This window comes from Salmo salar, chromosome 15 (assembly GCF_965601325.2).
Source record: "Salmo salar chromosome 15, fSalSal1, whole genome shotgun sequence".
NCBI classification, from domain to species: Eukaryota; Metazoa; Chordata; class Actinopteri; order Salmoniformes; family Salmonidae; genus Salmo; species Salmo salar.
In genome coordinates, this window is record NC_138305.1 from 72048433 (window position 1) to 72062899 (window position 14467).

Genomic DNA, 14467 nt, shown 5'->3' on the forward strand with positions numbered 1-14467 from the left:
TGTTTTAACTGTCGTGTGTCCTGTCTATAGCGTTTATCATTGAGATCTAATACAGCTGTACCTACACTCTGGTGCTGTCTAGAACCTAAAAGGGTACTTCTGCTGTCCCCATAGGAGAACCTTTTAAAGAACTTTGAAGAACCCAAAAAGGGTTCTACCTTTTTACAGCAGGCATTCTGGAGGGCAGGACCAGCCTGGGCCACTCTCTGTCTCACTCTCTGCCTCCCTCCTGTTTTACTGTGGAGTCAGCATTCTCACTGCACCTATCAGCTACTGGTCTCTCTCTGTGTGTGTGTGTGTGTGTGTGTGTGTGTGTGTGTGTGTGTGTGTGTGTGTGTGTGTGTGTGTGTGTGTGTGTGTGTGTGTGTGTGTGTGTGTGGTGTGTGTGTGTGTGTGTGTGTGTGTGTGTGTGTGTGTGTGTGTGTGTGTGTGTGTGTGTGCGTGTTTATGTGACTAGGTGTGTGTGTCTGTCTGTCTCTGTGACAGATGATACCCTCTAATCCTGTCGTTCTGAGCAGCCTGCTGGTTTAACCACCCCTGCTGTTTCTCTCCAAGCTGTCAGGCTGAAGCGTGTGTGTGTATATGTGTGTCTATGTGTGTGTGTGCGTGTATGCAATACGCACTGTCAACTGTGGCAGTGCCACACATAGTCTCGTTACATTACCAGTTGCTAAGCCTTCGTCCACAGTTTGCCCACCCCTCCCAGTAATCACCTATATATGTGGCATAGGGAGGGGATCAATGATCCCCTCTGATGAAATGACTAAGGCAACCTTATCTTTACAACCTGTTCCACACTACACACTCTAGTGGTGGTAAACCTTTAGTACCATCAAAGGCCTTCACTCTATCTAACAGCAGACTTTCATGAGCAGCCCCAGGTTCTTTATGACTAGAGGCTCAGCCTTCAGTACCGTGTGGAGGCAGATGGAGGTACCCCTCCTCTGTTTACCCCACTCCCCTCTGCCTGGGTCCAGCCTTGGTTATCAGCAGCTCCGTGGGGTCTTCATGGGTAATGTCTGTTCATGGGCCACTCCATTTACTTTCCTCCATAAACACTAACTGTGCATGTATGCTTTGTTTGGTGTAAATTATGTTTGAATGTTAATGTGTATTCTCTCTCTCTCTCTGTGTGTGTGTGTGTGTGTGTGTGTGTGTGTGTGTGTGTGTGTGTGTGTGTGTGTGTGTGTGTGTGTGTGTGTGTGTGTGTGTGTGTGTGTGTGTGTGTGTGTGTGTGTGTGTGTGTGTGTGTGTGTGTGTGTTAACCGTGATTCCCACTCCTCATATTGATACCCTGCTGTGCATCTGGTCTGTCTCATGTATGGACCATTAATAGACTGAACACATGACATTTTTATCAACGTTTTTTCTGATAAAAACTATTTCACTGCATCCGCCGCGGAGCCCAGTTTCATAATATGACCATATGTTCCAGCTGCTTCCCGTCGTTTTGAAGTAATCACAAAAAAAACAGGCCTTATTTTAGGGCATTTTTCACATTGCCAGCTCCTATTTAGTTCTATTGAGCACTGTGGCACCAACTCGCTTTCCAAACATTCTATTCCCAGCTTATTGTTCAACGTCACAATGCCTGCTTTGCTATTGTTGGCGATGAGACCTGCTCACATTGTTTATAGTTAAAATGTGTATATTTCGATTGTTTTCAAGTCCGATGCCATTTAAATCATGAGAATCTCCTCTTTCTAATTAAGACTGGGCAGCGAGCTCGGTTGTCATCAAATGCTAGCCCCAAAGTACTTTTTGCCCTTGGAAGGCTGAGCTCCCCCCATTGTTTTCCTATGGAGAGGGATGTCTGTCTATTTTGCCAAATATCTCACAATGTGTATATTTAGATTTTTTGAAGTCGGGCACCATTTTAATCAGGAGAATCTCCTCTTTGTAATTACGTACGTCTGGGCAGCGAGCTCATTTGTCATTGATCACTAGACCAGAAAAAGCCAGACGTTTTCATTTTTTCCCTACTTTCTCATTACGCAAACATAAGCTGTAACGCCCTGGCCATAGAGAGGGGTTTTTGTTCTTTATTTTTGTTAGGCCAGGGTGTTACATTGGGTGGGCGTTCTATGTTCTTTTTCTAGGTTTTTTGTATTTCTTTGTTTTGGGCCGTGTGTGACTCCCAATCTGGCACAGCTGAAGTTTGTTGTTGTTGATTGGGAGTCACACATAAGGAGCAGGTTTTTCCTTTGGGTTTTGTGGGGGATTGTTTTCTGTCTCGTTCGTTTTTGTCCAGACAGGACTGTTAGCTTTCGTTGCTGTTTGATGTTTTGTTTATAGTGGTTCATTTTATTAAATATTTATAATGAATCCACAACCTCCGCTGCATCTTGGTTTTCTTGCGACGACGGCCGTTACATAAGCACAGTTGACACCATCGAGGTGCGGATGTTTACTTTCTACACAAGTCGTTTTTTTCCCCCAGTTTCGTCCGACGAACAGATTGTAGTGGTAGGCGAAATGGAATTCTAAGCGTCACTCCAGTCAAAACAGGCTCTGCGAACGTTCGATTCCATTAATTTGCTGTGGGCTGGTACTAGTGTTCCAGCTTAGCCAATGTTCTTTTGCTGTTTTTCAGACTTGGGTAAATAGATATACCATTCATATCTAGGAGTCTGTCTAGTCAACATGTATGACATTACCTTACGAGACACAACACTAAATTATATATTCCCACTCAGGCCAATATGTGAATTTACTCCAGATCTAACTGCAAAATAAAAAGGTTTTCTACATGAAAATAACAACGAGATAGTATGACCATTGTGTCTCATATTGACTGAATTGACTAGACAATAGGACAGATACATTGGGACAGAATTAACTGGATTCATTGAAACGGTTAATTACAGTATAGGCCCAATTAACAAGTCAATTAGCGTCGGGTAGATTGCATTGTTTTCATTAGGGAGGGGGACTGATAGCTCTACACCACTGTCCCCCTGTCCCACTCCCCTGTCTGTCTCTGTGTCTGGGACACCAGACCCTACCGTGGCTAGCTCTCTCTCTGTGTGTGTGTGTGCCTGCGTGTGTGAATGTGTGCATGCATGTGAAACGTGTGTGTCTCTCCGTTCTCTATTTACCAAACCTGGAGAAAGAGAGAAACGTAACTTCTGGTTTGGCCCTCAGAGAGTAACTGTCTCAGATTCCGTTTAGGATCCCAGGGTTCCGGCATGCGTGTCTGTCTTTGTGAGTCACTCATGTGGAGAGCATGGGTGGGGTGGGGTGGGTTAGGGGGGGAGGTGTACTGTATGTGCAGGTAGAGGTCAGTATCAGGGGGTGTAGGGGGGGGGTTCAGGCGGTGAGAGTTGGGCTTGGGAAAGGGGCAGGGAAGGTTTGGGACTCCGTGGGCCGTCCCTGCTCTGCCAGCACGCACTGCAGCAGGGGGATGAGTTTGCCTTGGCCGTGTGGTTGGATTGAGCTGGTTTAACCGTGACCATGGCACCCTACTGTTCAGCTCCATAGTGGTGGTCGAACGCCGTAACGCAAACACACCTCTATGGGGGAACCGTGAGGGAACGACGAGGAGCGGTCAGACCAGACCATGGCCTCCTACGGTCAAGTCATAATTCCACTCATTAGTCACCACAGTCATAGGAAGTGTGTGTGTGTGTGTGTGTGTGTGTGTGTGTGTGTGTGTGTCAGTGCGTGTGTATGTGTGTGTGTGTGTGTGTGTGTGTGTGTGTGTGTGTGTGTCAGTGTGTGTATGTGTGTGTGTGTGTGTGTGTGTGTGTGTGTGTGTGTGTCAGTGTGTGTATGTGTGTGTGTGTGTGTGTGTGTGTGTGTGTGTGTGTGTGTGTGTGTGTGTGTGTGTGTGTGTGTGTGTGTGTGTGTGTGTGTGTGTGTGTGTGTGTGTGTGTGTGTGTGTGTGTGTGTGTGTGTCAGTGTGTGTATGTTGTCAACAGTATGAGTGTGTGTTTGTTTTAAATGCTCCAGTGGTTTTAGGGAGAGGTAATCCCAGCCTATCCTCTGTTCCCCCTCAGGGCCACTTCAACGCAGATTTATTAAGACATCCGGCCCTCCCATTGGCTCAAGCTGAGGCCTCCATTATATGTGATTGGCAGTTGGCAAGTATCTCTTTTATCTTGGCTCAATGGATTGCGCAGGTGACGGTGTGTTTGTGAGCGGAGGAGAAAAGAGAGGGGGGGAGAGAAAAGAGGTGATTTGTGAGAAGAGCTATTCCTCTTTCCGGTGCTTATTCCTTTGGGCCATCTTTCTATCCCTCCCTGTATTTCTATCCATCTTTCTCTCTGTGTGCATTTGTCATCCCTCTTTAGGCTTCCTCTATGGATATCCCATATGAGTGAGTGAGTGAGTGAGTGAGTGAGTGAGTGAGTGAGTGAGTGAGTGAGTGAGTGAGTGAGTGAGTGAGTCTGTCTGTCTGTCTGTCTGTCTGTCTGTCTGTCTGTCTGTCTGTCTGTCTGTCTGTCTGTCTGTCTGTCTGTCTGTCTGTCTGTCTGTCTGTCTGTCTGGTCCTGGACTCCAGTCCCCTTTCCCCCAGAAGTCTGTCCTACAGCCCCACAGGTGTTTAGAGATGATTAGGTGATGTATTTACTCAGCTTTAGACAGTGTGCCGTATGCTGCATCTGCCACCAGGTCAGATGGTGTATACGTTTGTTGCCCACATGAGGCAGCAGGTAGCGTAGTGGTTAAGCGCATTGGGCCAGTAACTGAAAGGTCACTGGTTCATATCCTTGAGCCGACTAGGCCAAAAGCTTGTTGATGTGCCCTAATTGCTCCTGTAAGTCACTCTGGATAGGACTGTCTGGTAAAATGTGTGTTTCTTGTGTAGAGGAGACCTGTGATTTATTACCAATCCCACGCTGAGTTCTGCAGCTCTGTGGTTTGCCTGTCCAACAGGATGCAAGCCATGCTCACTGTATGTCGCTGCACAGAGTTAACCCAGAATGTATCCTCAATGTTCCCCTGGCCAGCTTTGTCATAGGGTTATGTGAGGTCGTGTGCATCCAGTTATACTTTATGGTTTTATTAGCCTGCGGTCAGAGCCGTGTACTGTATGTTAATGTTACGTTAAGAAAGAGTTTACTATGGAAAAATAAAATGTTCATTACTGTGTTTTCCCCCCCAATAACTATTTTTATGTTTGGGAGTGTTGTATTTCCCCCCCCCCCCCCCCCCTCTTTTACCCTTAGGACACAGATCATTTAGAAAGAGAAAGAGAGGAATGGCGGGAGTGATGGAGGAAGAGACAGTCAGAGATGGGAGGGAAAAGTAGATGGAAAGAGAAAGAATTAAAGAGTAAGAGAAACAGAGAGTCAGCACGGGAGAATCCCACAAAATGGACAGCAGCTGTGTGTGCCTGAGTGAGTGACACATCGGCCAGTTGGGATGAAAGCTCTACTGTACGGCAGTAGCTATTCTAGTCGGCTGTGGGATAGCCTACTTCACTCAACTAGCTCTCACAGTTTCACGTCAGAATTAGACGTTCATCCATGTTTCTCAAACGTCAAAAGGGTTTACGGTTAAGTTTAGGCATTAACTGCGAATGGTTAAGGTAAGAGTTAAAGTTTGTGATAGGCTTAAAAAACAACAACAACAAAATACGTTCTATTGCTGGATTTGAACCATTGGCCGATGCTTATACTTATACATACTTATACTTATCAGCCATCCCTGTCCACAACGCCCTAGCAAAGCCAACACCTACTTGACTGTAACAGAGCTCACTGCTGCCCCTAGTGGCCAGTTTTCATGTCATCTCCCGACGTCCTCAGACATGGATGGAGGTCGAATACTGACTTTTATCACGGGTGACCTGGCTGACTTTCCTGCCCCTCTCTGGATTCTTTACTAGGTGTAGTGGTCTCGATTAGTGACAGGTACAGTACGTAGGTCAGGAATGTTCTAGAATGTTCTCTGACTGTTTTATGGATGCTCAGGTGGTTCAAGTTAACAGTAAAAGACAGCTACAGTTCCCAGCTAGAGAGAGCACATAAGCCAGTTTGTCGCATTAGCACAGTGTATCTAGGTGAACCAACATTGGCTGGAATGAGTGAGCATGTCTGAGAAAGGCAATGGGAACAGGATGTGTATGTCTGAACTTGGTGGACTGTCCCACTGTGGATGTACTTAGAGTAGGGTACTGGCAGTCACCAATGTGTCTTTACCCAGTGTCTAAATCAGGGTTAAGAAGAAAGGAAGTATTTCTCTCTCTCTCTCCCTTTCTTTCTTTCTTCCTTTCTTTCTTTCTTTCTTTCTTTCTTTCTTTCTTTCTTTCTTTCTTTCTTTCTTTCTTTCTTTCTTTCTTTCTTTCTTCTTTCTTTCCTCTCTCTCTAACATTATCTTTCTCTCTCTCATTATATCTTTCTCTCTCGCTCTCATTATATCTTTCTCTCTCTCTCTCTCTCTCTCTCTCTCATTATATCTTTCTCTCGCTCTCATTATAACTTTCTTTCTCTCTCTCTCATTCTCTCATTCTCTCTCCCCCTCTCTCTCTCTCTCTCTCTCTCTCATTCTCTCTCCCTTTCTCTCTCTCTCTCTCTCTCTCTCTCTCTCTCTCCCTTTCTCTCTCTCTCTCTCTCATTCTCTCTCTCCCTTTCTCTCTCGCTCTCATTCTCTCTCCCTTTCTCTCTTTCTCTCATTCTCTCATTCTCTCTCTCCCTTTCTCTTGCTCTCATTATATCTTTCTTTCTTTCTCTCTCTCTCTCATTCTCTCTCTCCCTTTCTCTCTCCCTTGCTCTCTCTCTCTCTCTCTCTCTCTCTCTCTCTCATTCTGTCTCTCTCTCTCTCTGCCCCTACTCTTACATCAGGTTACTGCTGGTAGTGTCCCAAAGTTTGAACAGCTTTGTTTTTTCCTCTGACACATTGGCCCAGAGCGGAGCGGAGCGTAGCATAGCAGGAAGAGAGGCTGGGCTGGGCAAGGAGCAGATGACAGAAGAATTGGCCTTGTGGACGGAACGAACAGTCTTTAACTGAGATCACTCCTCTAAACTAGACTCTGCTCTTGGCAGGATACCTGTAACCTAAGGGAGGGAGGGAAGGAGGGAGAGAGAAAACGGGAGGGAAGTGAGAGTCAGAAAACTGGGCCCAGAGAGATTGGAAGAACAATGTAATAGTATTTCGGTAACAGCTAATAGTCCATGAGCAGACTCTGCATGTGTTTTCGTGCACAGGCCTATGCGTGTGGTGAAAGGAAAGCTGTTCTGTCAATCTGTCCTTGGCATCAGATGAAAAAGCGCTCCGTGTTCTGTACAAGTCTACATGGATTCCAGACATCCTTTACGTTTTTATTGTCTTAGCTTTAGTGTTTGCGTGTGTGTTCTCTTTGATGTTAATGACAGCTGTTGGTACTGTGATATAGGGTGATTTCCAATGGGGTGTTTCCATGGGCTAGTGACAGTAAATCACTCACTTTTCTTCTGTCAATTTCCTATCAAAAGAGTAAATAGTGGAGGGCACTGCGCTTTTGCATGTGTTTGTGCATAGGTTTGTGCGTGTGGCAGTGTCTGTTCTTGTGCTTGGTTACATGTGTGTGCATCGGTTGTTTGCATTTGTGTGTATGTATATTTGTACATGGGATCTCTTTAGAAATCTGTGTGTGCTACAGATGTAGGATATTCATTTGATCACCCTGTTGCAGGACAACAAAAGGCTTCTGGAGTTTGTAATTTCCATTAAAAAAAAACCATCACATTTCCTGTTGCTGCAGGATTATTTTCCTGCTTTAGAAGACTGGCTCAAATTAAGATCCTACTTCTGTACCGTGCTGGCTGTGCAGTTTGCTGATTGCCCTCTTTAATTTAGCTGTATAAAGGTGGAGCTGGAGGTGGATATGGTGTGGATGTGGGGGGTCTGAGCCCCTCCTTTCCCCCAGTATGCTCTCCTCCTTTTGGGCACCTCATCCATCATCGGCCCCGGGTTCTGGTTGCCTTCAATTACACTTTAATGGAGGGAATTTCTGCCCCGGCGAGACAGCACTTCATACCCAGCGCACAGGAATTCCCTCTCTCATTGTGTGTGTGTGTGCGCGTATATGCGCGCATGCATTTGTGTGTACGAGCAGAAGGCGTTTATAGCCCAAATATAAAAAAACAAATTGCCAATCAACCATTTAATCTGCCTCTTACAGTGTCAACCACAGGCTGGAGGTTGCATTGTGGGTGAAGTCTGAGTGGATCTTTCTGAATTTCCTACATGCCTGTCAATTAAACAGAAATCTGTGTGCACTGTTGATGGTATATGTCTCAAAGTTCTAATCATTGGCATGGCCATTTGTGCATTTGGACATATTTCTAATATGCATTGGTAATACTAATGTACTGTATTTTCATGTTGCTGTAGTACTGTGTAGTGGGGTTCAGTAGAGTTGTTCATCCTGTCTGAAATGGGAGGTTTTTAGACTTGCACCACTAGTCAGGACAACTCGTTTTTCTCAGATTTCCCTCGGGTACGCACGCACACGCACACGCACACACACACACACACACACACACACACACACACACACACACACACACACACACACACACACACACACACACACACACACACACACACACACACACACACACACATAGGGAGATTTCCCCAGGGATGGCTTGCTGTGGCTCCAGAGCCTGGGGTTATTAATCTGTCTCCGAGTGGTGCTGAAAGCAGCCTGTCTGCCCGCATCACTGCCCATCAGGATGAGCGTCTCGCTGGCCTGCTCTGCCATCGCCTGTCTGGTCTGGCCTTAACTAGACAGCCCTGCCTGCCTGCCTGCAGTGTAGGGAATGGGGATAACTAGGATCATCAGGACAGCTTTGCAGCCTGTGGAGCCTTCAGAGCACTGTTGCACTGCTACAGATCCTCAGTATAGCTTTACAGTGTGCTTTAGGCATTTTGTACACGGATAGTTCTCACTGTGTGTTTCAGTGTGTGGCTGTATGTCCTTCTGACTGTATGGCAGCTGGTTATCCCTTAGGTTAAGCTGTCAGAATGACTTTCACATACTTCGTGTGTGTGTGTGTGTGTGTGTGTGTGTGTGTGTGTGTGTGTGTGTGTGTGTGTGTGTGTGTGTGTGTGTGTGTGTGTGTGTGTGTGTGTGTGTGTGTGTGTGTGTGTGTGTGTGTGTGTGTGTGCGCCCGTCAGGGCCACAGAGTTTGGCCTGGACGAGAGAGGGAGAGGGCAGAGGGAGGTTTGGAAGTTCATCACCCTCCCAGATGGAATTAAAGAAATTAGGTGAACAGGAGGAGAGAGAGAGAGAGCGAGAGAGAGAGCACTTTCCAGCTTCTTCGACGGATGTGAAAAAAACAAGTGAAGGGAGGGAGAGATGAAGGAAGAAACAGTGATAGGGAAGAAAAAAGAAAGAGACAGAAGAGAGAGAGAGAGAGAAAGGGAGAGAAAGAGAATGAGAGAGAGAGAGACAAAAAAATTGCTCCTTCCTTCCTGAGAGAGAGAGAGAGCTCTCCCAATCTGCCTGCCTCAGTGTGGCCTCAACACCTCCAGCCCATAATCCTGTAAGAAATGCAGCAGGGATTCATGGGAGGAAATGAAAGAGCGAGGAGACAGACTTAGCTGGCGCTGAGGCTGCCATATTAGCGTCATTTCACCTGGAGAGGCCTGCTGAGAGTTGCTGTCAATCAAACATAATCCCATCTCAGGAAGGTGCCAGAGCTGGAGGGTGGGTAGTGGAAGGTGTACGTGCTTGCTAATGCACGTGTGTATGTACTCACTTATACACTCAGCGGACAGTTTATTAGGTACACCCATCTAGTACCGGGTCAGAGCCCCCTTTTCGCCGGAATCAAGGGACTTAACGAGTGCCACGAAAACATTTCCCACACTATTCCACCATTGCCACCAGCCTGTACCGCCATGGACTCATGCTGCTTACGCCAAATCCTGACTCTGCCATCAGCATGACGCCACAGGAACTGAGATTCGTCAGACCAGGCAATGTTTTTCCACTCCTCAGGTGTCCAGTGTTGGTGATCGTGTGCCCACAGGAACTGTTTCTTCTTATTTTAGCTGATAGGAGTGGAACCCGCTGCAATAACCCATCCGTGATAAGGACCGACGTGTTCTGAGATGTCGTTCTGCGCTCCACTGTTCTACTGATCCATGATTTTCCTGTTTGTGGCCCTCCTGTTAGCTTGCACTGTTATTGCCATTCTCCTTCAACCTCTCTCATCAACGAGCTGTTTTCGCCCACTGGACCGCCGCTGACCGGATGTTTTTGTTTGTCGCACCAGTCTCGGTAAACCCTAGACACTGTCGTACGTGAAAAGCCCTGGAGGCCGGGTTGTTTCTGAGATACCGGAACCGACAATCAGACCGCGCTCAAAGTCGCTTAGGTCGCTTGTTTTGCCCATTCTAACGTTCAATCAAACAGTAACTGAACGCCTCGATGCCAAGTGACTCGCTGTCTGCAGGAGCGAACGATATATTTGTGAATGAGGTGGTATACCTAATACAATGTGTGTCTCCTGCGGGTGGTAAGAGTTGAACATCTCTCTTAGGTGATTTCCCATGTTTCGTCTCCGTTTCCCGTCAGATCAAGATGCCATCATCACCTGCTGCAGGGCCCTGTGCTTTAGAGAGAGAGTCGCAGCCAGCTGTATATTTAACCATCAGTTGTGGGAATGAGGGAGATCTTTGAACCACATTCCAGAGGGGACCTGCTGCATTTCCCACCCCTGTGACTGTGAATATTTAGGAGGGTGGAGGAGGGTAGGGTTGGGGTTGGTTGAGGGTAGAGGGTGGGGGGAGGGGGGTCGTGACACTAAGCCCCTGTTATGTTTGAAGGCGCTTTAATCCACTCTGTGACCCTCTGTACCTGGTCGGGGGGGGGGGGGGGGGGTTGACGCGGGTTCAGCTCCCACCCCAGATCCTGACCACATCAAAGGGGATGGGGATCAGCCCCCCACCCCAGGCTGGCCTTGTCCCCTTGTCTCCTAGCCCCCAGCATGGCCCTGCTAACTGTGGGATTATCCCTGTGGTGGACACTGGGACCAGACTGGGCTCAAGGGCCCATGGCATACTGTAGATGACCCCCAGGATACCCACATCATGGCAGAGAGATTGAGAGATGGAAAGCGTGAGGGAGTGGAGAAAGTGGAAGTCTAGAGGGAGCTGAACAGTGAGAGATGAGGAAAGTGAGAGTTCATATGGGCAGTTACAGCCTTTATCGCTAAATTTGTCAATGGATTGCTCATGAAAACAGAGGGTGAATTGTGGCTCCAGGTTAAAATCTGTGTCAAGGCAGCGCACACACTCAGTCACGTCACATTATCGTTAGCACACTGAGCACTCTGTCTGTCTAATCCTTCAACCCTCCCTGGGCGGTAGTGACCTCATCTCATTTGTTTTCTGTGCTCTGCTGTAATAAAAACAGACACACATAAACGTCCTGAGTCATTTATGACCAGGCCTTTGGCCTGCCTGTCTGCTTGAATGGCCCAGTGTCAACCAATCAGTGTCGCTCTGTGTCCTGGGCCAATCGGGCGTGGGTGTTGTGATGAGATAATGCGAGGTTACACAGCTGGCAGAATGACTGCGGTCACCACGGTGTTAATGATCCACTTAGTCCAATAAATAGTTTTATGTCGTGTTGCCCTGTCCGCAGAGCTCACGGACGTTAGCCACGGCTTAGCTAGCCGCTCCTGGCAGCCATATTTGGGAAACTGTCCTCGAGTGGAACTGGTGTCCCCTTCCTTCCGGCCTCTGCCCTCTTTCTCTTCTTCCTCTGCCCTTCCTCTACCCCTCTGTGTACTTATGCATGCAAGCCTATATATAAATAGCTGATTATTATTTCAATTATTTGTTTGATGGCCAAATCACCCACAAGCCCTCATTGCCCCCTTGGTCATCCTGCTGGCATTTGCTATTGTGAATTTCACAGGCGTTTGAACATGGCTATATGAGGGATGTCATAAGGAAGGACAGTCCAGCTATATGCAAGCTGTACTTGTGCCATAAATGTTGTTGTTATTGGAGCTAAGTGACTAAACTCATATTAGTTAGCTACCGGCGTCCTTATATTTTGGAATACACGTTAGAACCCCTTTTCCATCATTCTAAATGTGACAGTAGTATATTTCCGTAGTATATATTCTGCAACAAAGACTTTTTCACTCACGCCACCAAACCTAACCTAGTAAAACTAACTATCCTACCGATCCTTGACTTCGGCGATGTCATCTACAAAATAGCCTACAATACTCTACTCAGCAAACTGGATGCAGTCTATCACAGTGCCATCTCTTTTGTCACCAAAGCCCCATATACCACCCGCCACTGCGACCTGTATGCTCTAATCGGCTGGCCCTCGCTACATATTCGTCGCCAGACCCACTGGCTCCAGGTCATCTATAAGTCTTTGCTATGTAAAGCTCCGCCTTATCTCAGCTCACTGGTCACGATAACAACACCCACCCGTAGCACGCGCTCCAGCAGGTATATCTCACTGGTCATCCCCAAAGCCAACACCACCTTTGGCCGCCTTTCCTTCCAGTTCTCTGCTGCCAATGACTGGAACGAACTGCAAAAAATCGCTGAAGCTGGAGACTTATATTTCCCTCACTAACTTTAAACATCAGCTATCTGAGCAGCTAACCAATCGCTGCAGCTGTACATAGTCCATCTGTAAATAGCCCATCCAATCTACCTACCTCATTTTTATTTACTTTTCTGTTCTTTTGCACACTACTATTTCTACTTGCACATCATCATCTGCACATCTATCACTCCAGTGTTAATTTGCTAAATTGTAATTACTTGCTACTATGGCCTATTTATTGCCTACCTCCTCACGCCATTTGCACACACTGTATATAGACTTTCTTTTTTTTCTACTGTGTTATTGACTGTACGCTTGTTTATTCCATGTGTAACTGTGTTGTTTGTGTTGCACTGCTTTGCTTTATTTTGGTCAGGTTGCAGTTGTAAATGAGAACTTGTTCTCTATTAGCTTACCTGTTTAAATAAAGGTGAAATACATTTTTTTTTTTTTACAGTTGTGATGTAATCCAACTGATCCTTCTAGCTCATGACCCTTGGGTCATTTTGGTCAGACTGTATTATAGCTTGTATATTGTGTTTATTTTGTAGGTATTTATTTTATTCTTATATCTACTTTTTTTTCTTGTTTGTATTTATTTTATTCTTATATGTACTTTTTTTCCCTTTTTTTTCTCATTTGTATTTATTTTATTTTATTTAGTAAACTACTTGTAAGAGCTTGCAGGCAAGCATTTCACTGTACTGTTTACACCGACTGTATCCTGTGCATGTGACCAATAAATTCCGATTTGATTTTATTTGACCTACTTCTAAACGTTATACATAATCACATGATTACCCGTCCACTATCTACAAGAATCCTAGCAGCCTAACCACATAACCAGCCAATCAGGCATCACATGTGAGACTATGATGCTCGGTCTTCTCATTCAGGGAGGTTGTGTTCCAAACGTGTTACTGTACAGTACTTGTAAGTGCTGCTGCTGGGAAGGGTAGATGAGCTGTGGTGCTCAGAACAACATGGCCAGACCAGGTGTTTGTTTTTTATGTCGGGAAGGGACTGACTGACTGGAGGAGTCTTGTTGTGTGTTATATTGTGCGCGTGTGACGTGCTGGGAGGGTAGGGAGACTTAACTGGTTGTGACAGTAACCTCAACTCAATGCAGCGTCGACGCTCGCACAACCCAACTGAAAAAACAAGCTGTGTGATTTACAAACAAAGATTCCTTTTCCAATCCAGAACCAGACATTCTTTTAGATTGGATACAGTTAACCAGTAAGGTTGAGACAATTGAATACAGAAACAAGGCACTATTGGTCAATTTCACAGCACATACACCAGAAAGAAATGGTTCCAAAAGGATTCTTCGGCTGTCCCCAGAGGAGAACCCTTCTTGGTCCCAAGGAGAGCACTTTTTGGTTTCATATAGAACCCTTTTGGGTTCCATGTAGAACCCTCTGTGGAAAGGGTCCTACATGGAACCCAAAAAGGTTCTACGTGGAACCAAAAAGGGTTCTTCAAAGGGTTCTCCTATGGGGACAGCAGAATAACTATAGGATACCTATAGGATGGCTATAGGATGGTTATAGGATGCCTATAGGATGACTGTAGAATGGCTATAGGATGCCTATAGGATGGCTGTAGAATGGCTATAGGATGACAGTAGAATGGCTATAGGATGGCTATAGGATGCCTATAGGATGGCTGTAGAATGGCTATAGGATGCCTATAGGATGACAGTAGAATGGCTATAGGATGGCTATAGGATGGCTATAGGATGACTGTAGGATGGCTATAGGATATAGGAGGGCTACATCATGAGTACATGATGGCTATAGGAGGACTAAAGGATTGTTATAGGATGACTGTAGGAGGACTATAGGACGGTTATAGGATGGCTATAGGATGGCTGTAGGAGGACTATAGAATGGCTATAGGAGGAGTAAAGGATGGTAACAGGATGGCTATAGGATGACTGTAGAATGGTTA

General features: G+C 46.2%; 1 protein-coding gene across 2 annotated transcripts in view; it reads left to right on the forward strand.

Moving 5' to 3' along the window:
- The window catches only part of LOC106572278 (semaphorin-3B), a 69338-nt gene that overhangs the window by 21464 nt on the left and 33407 nt on the right, over positions 1–14467 (forward strand). Inside the window, exon 2 of one of the 2 annotated variants that reach the window (XM_045695976.2) lies at positions 3999–4082. The exons of the other annotated variant lie outside the window; for it this stretch is intronic. The gene's annotated coding sequence lies outside the window, so the exon portion shown is untranslated. The remainder of the gene's footprint in view (positions 1–3998; positions 4083–14467) is intronic. 2 annotated transcript variants of the gene reach the window in all.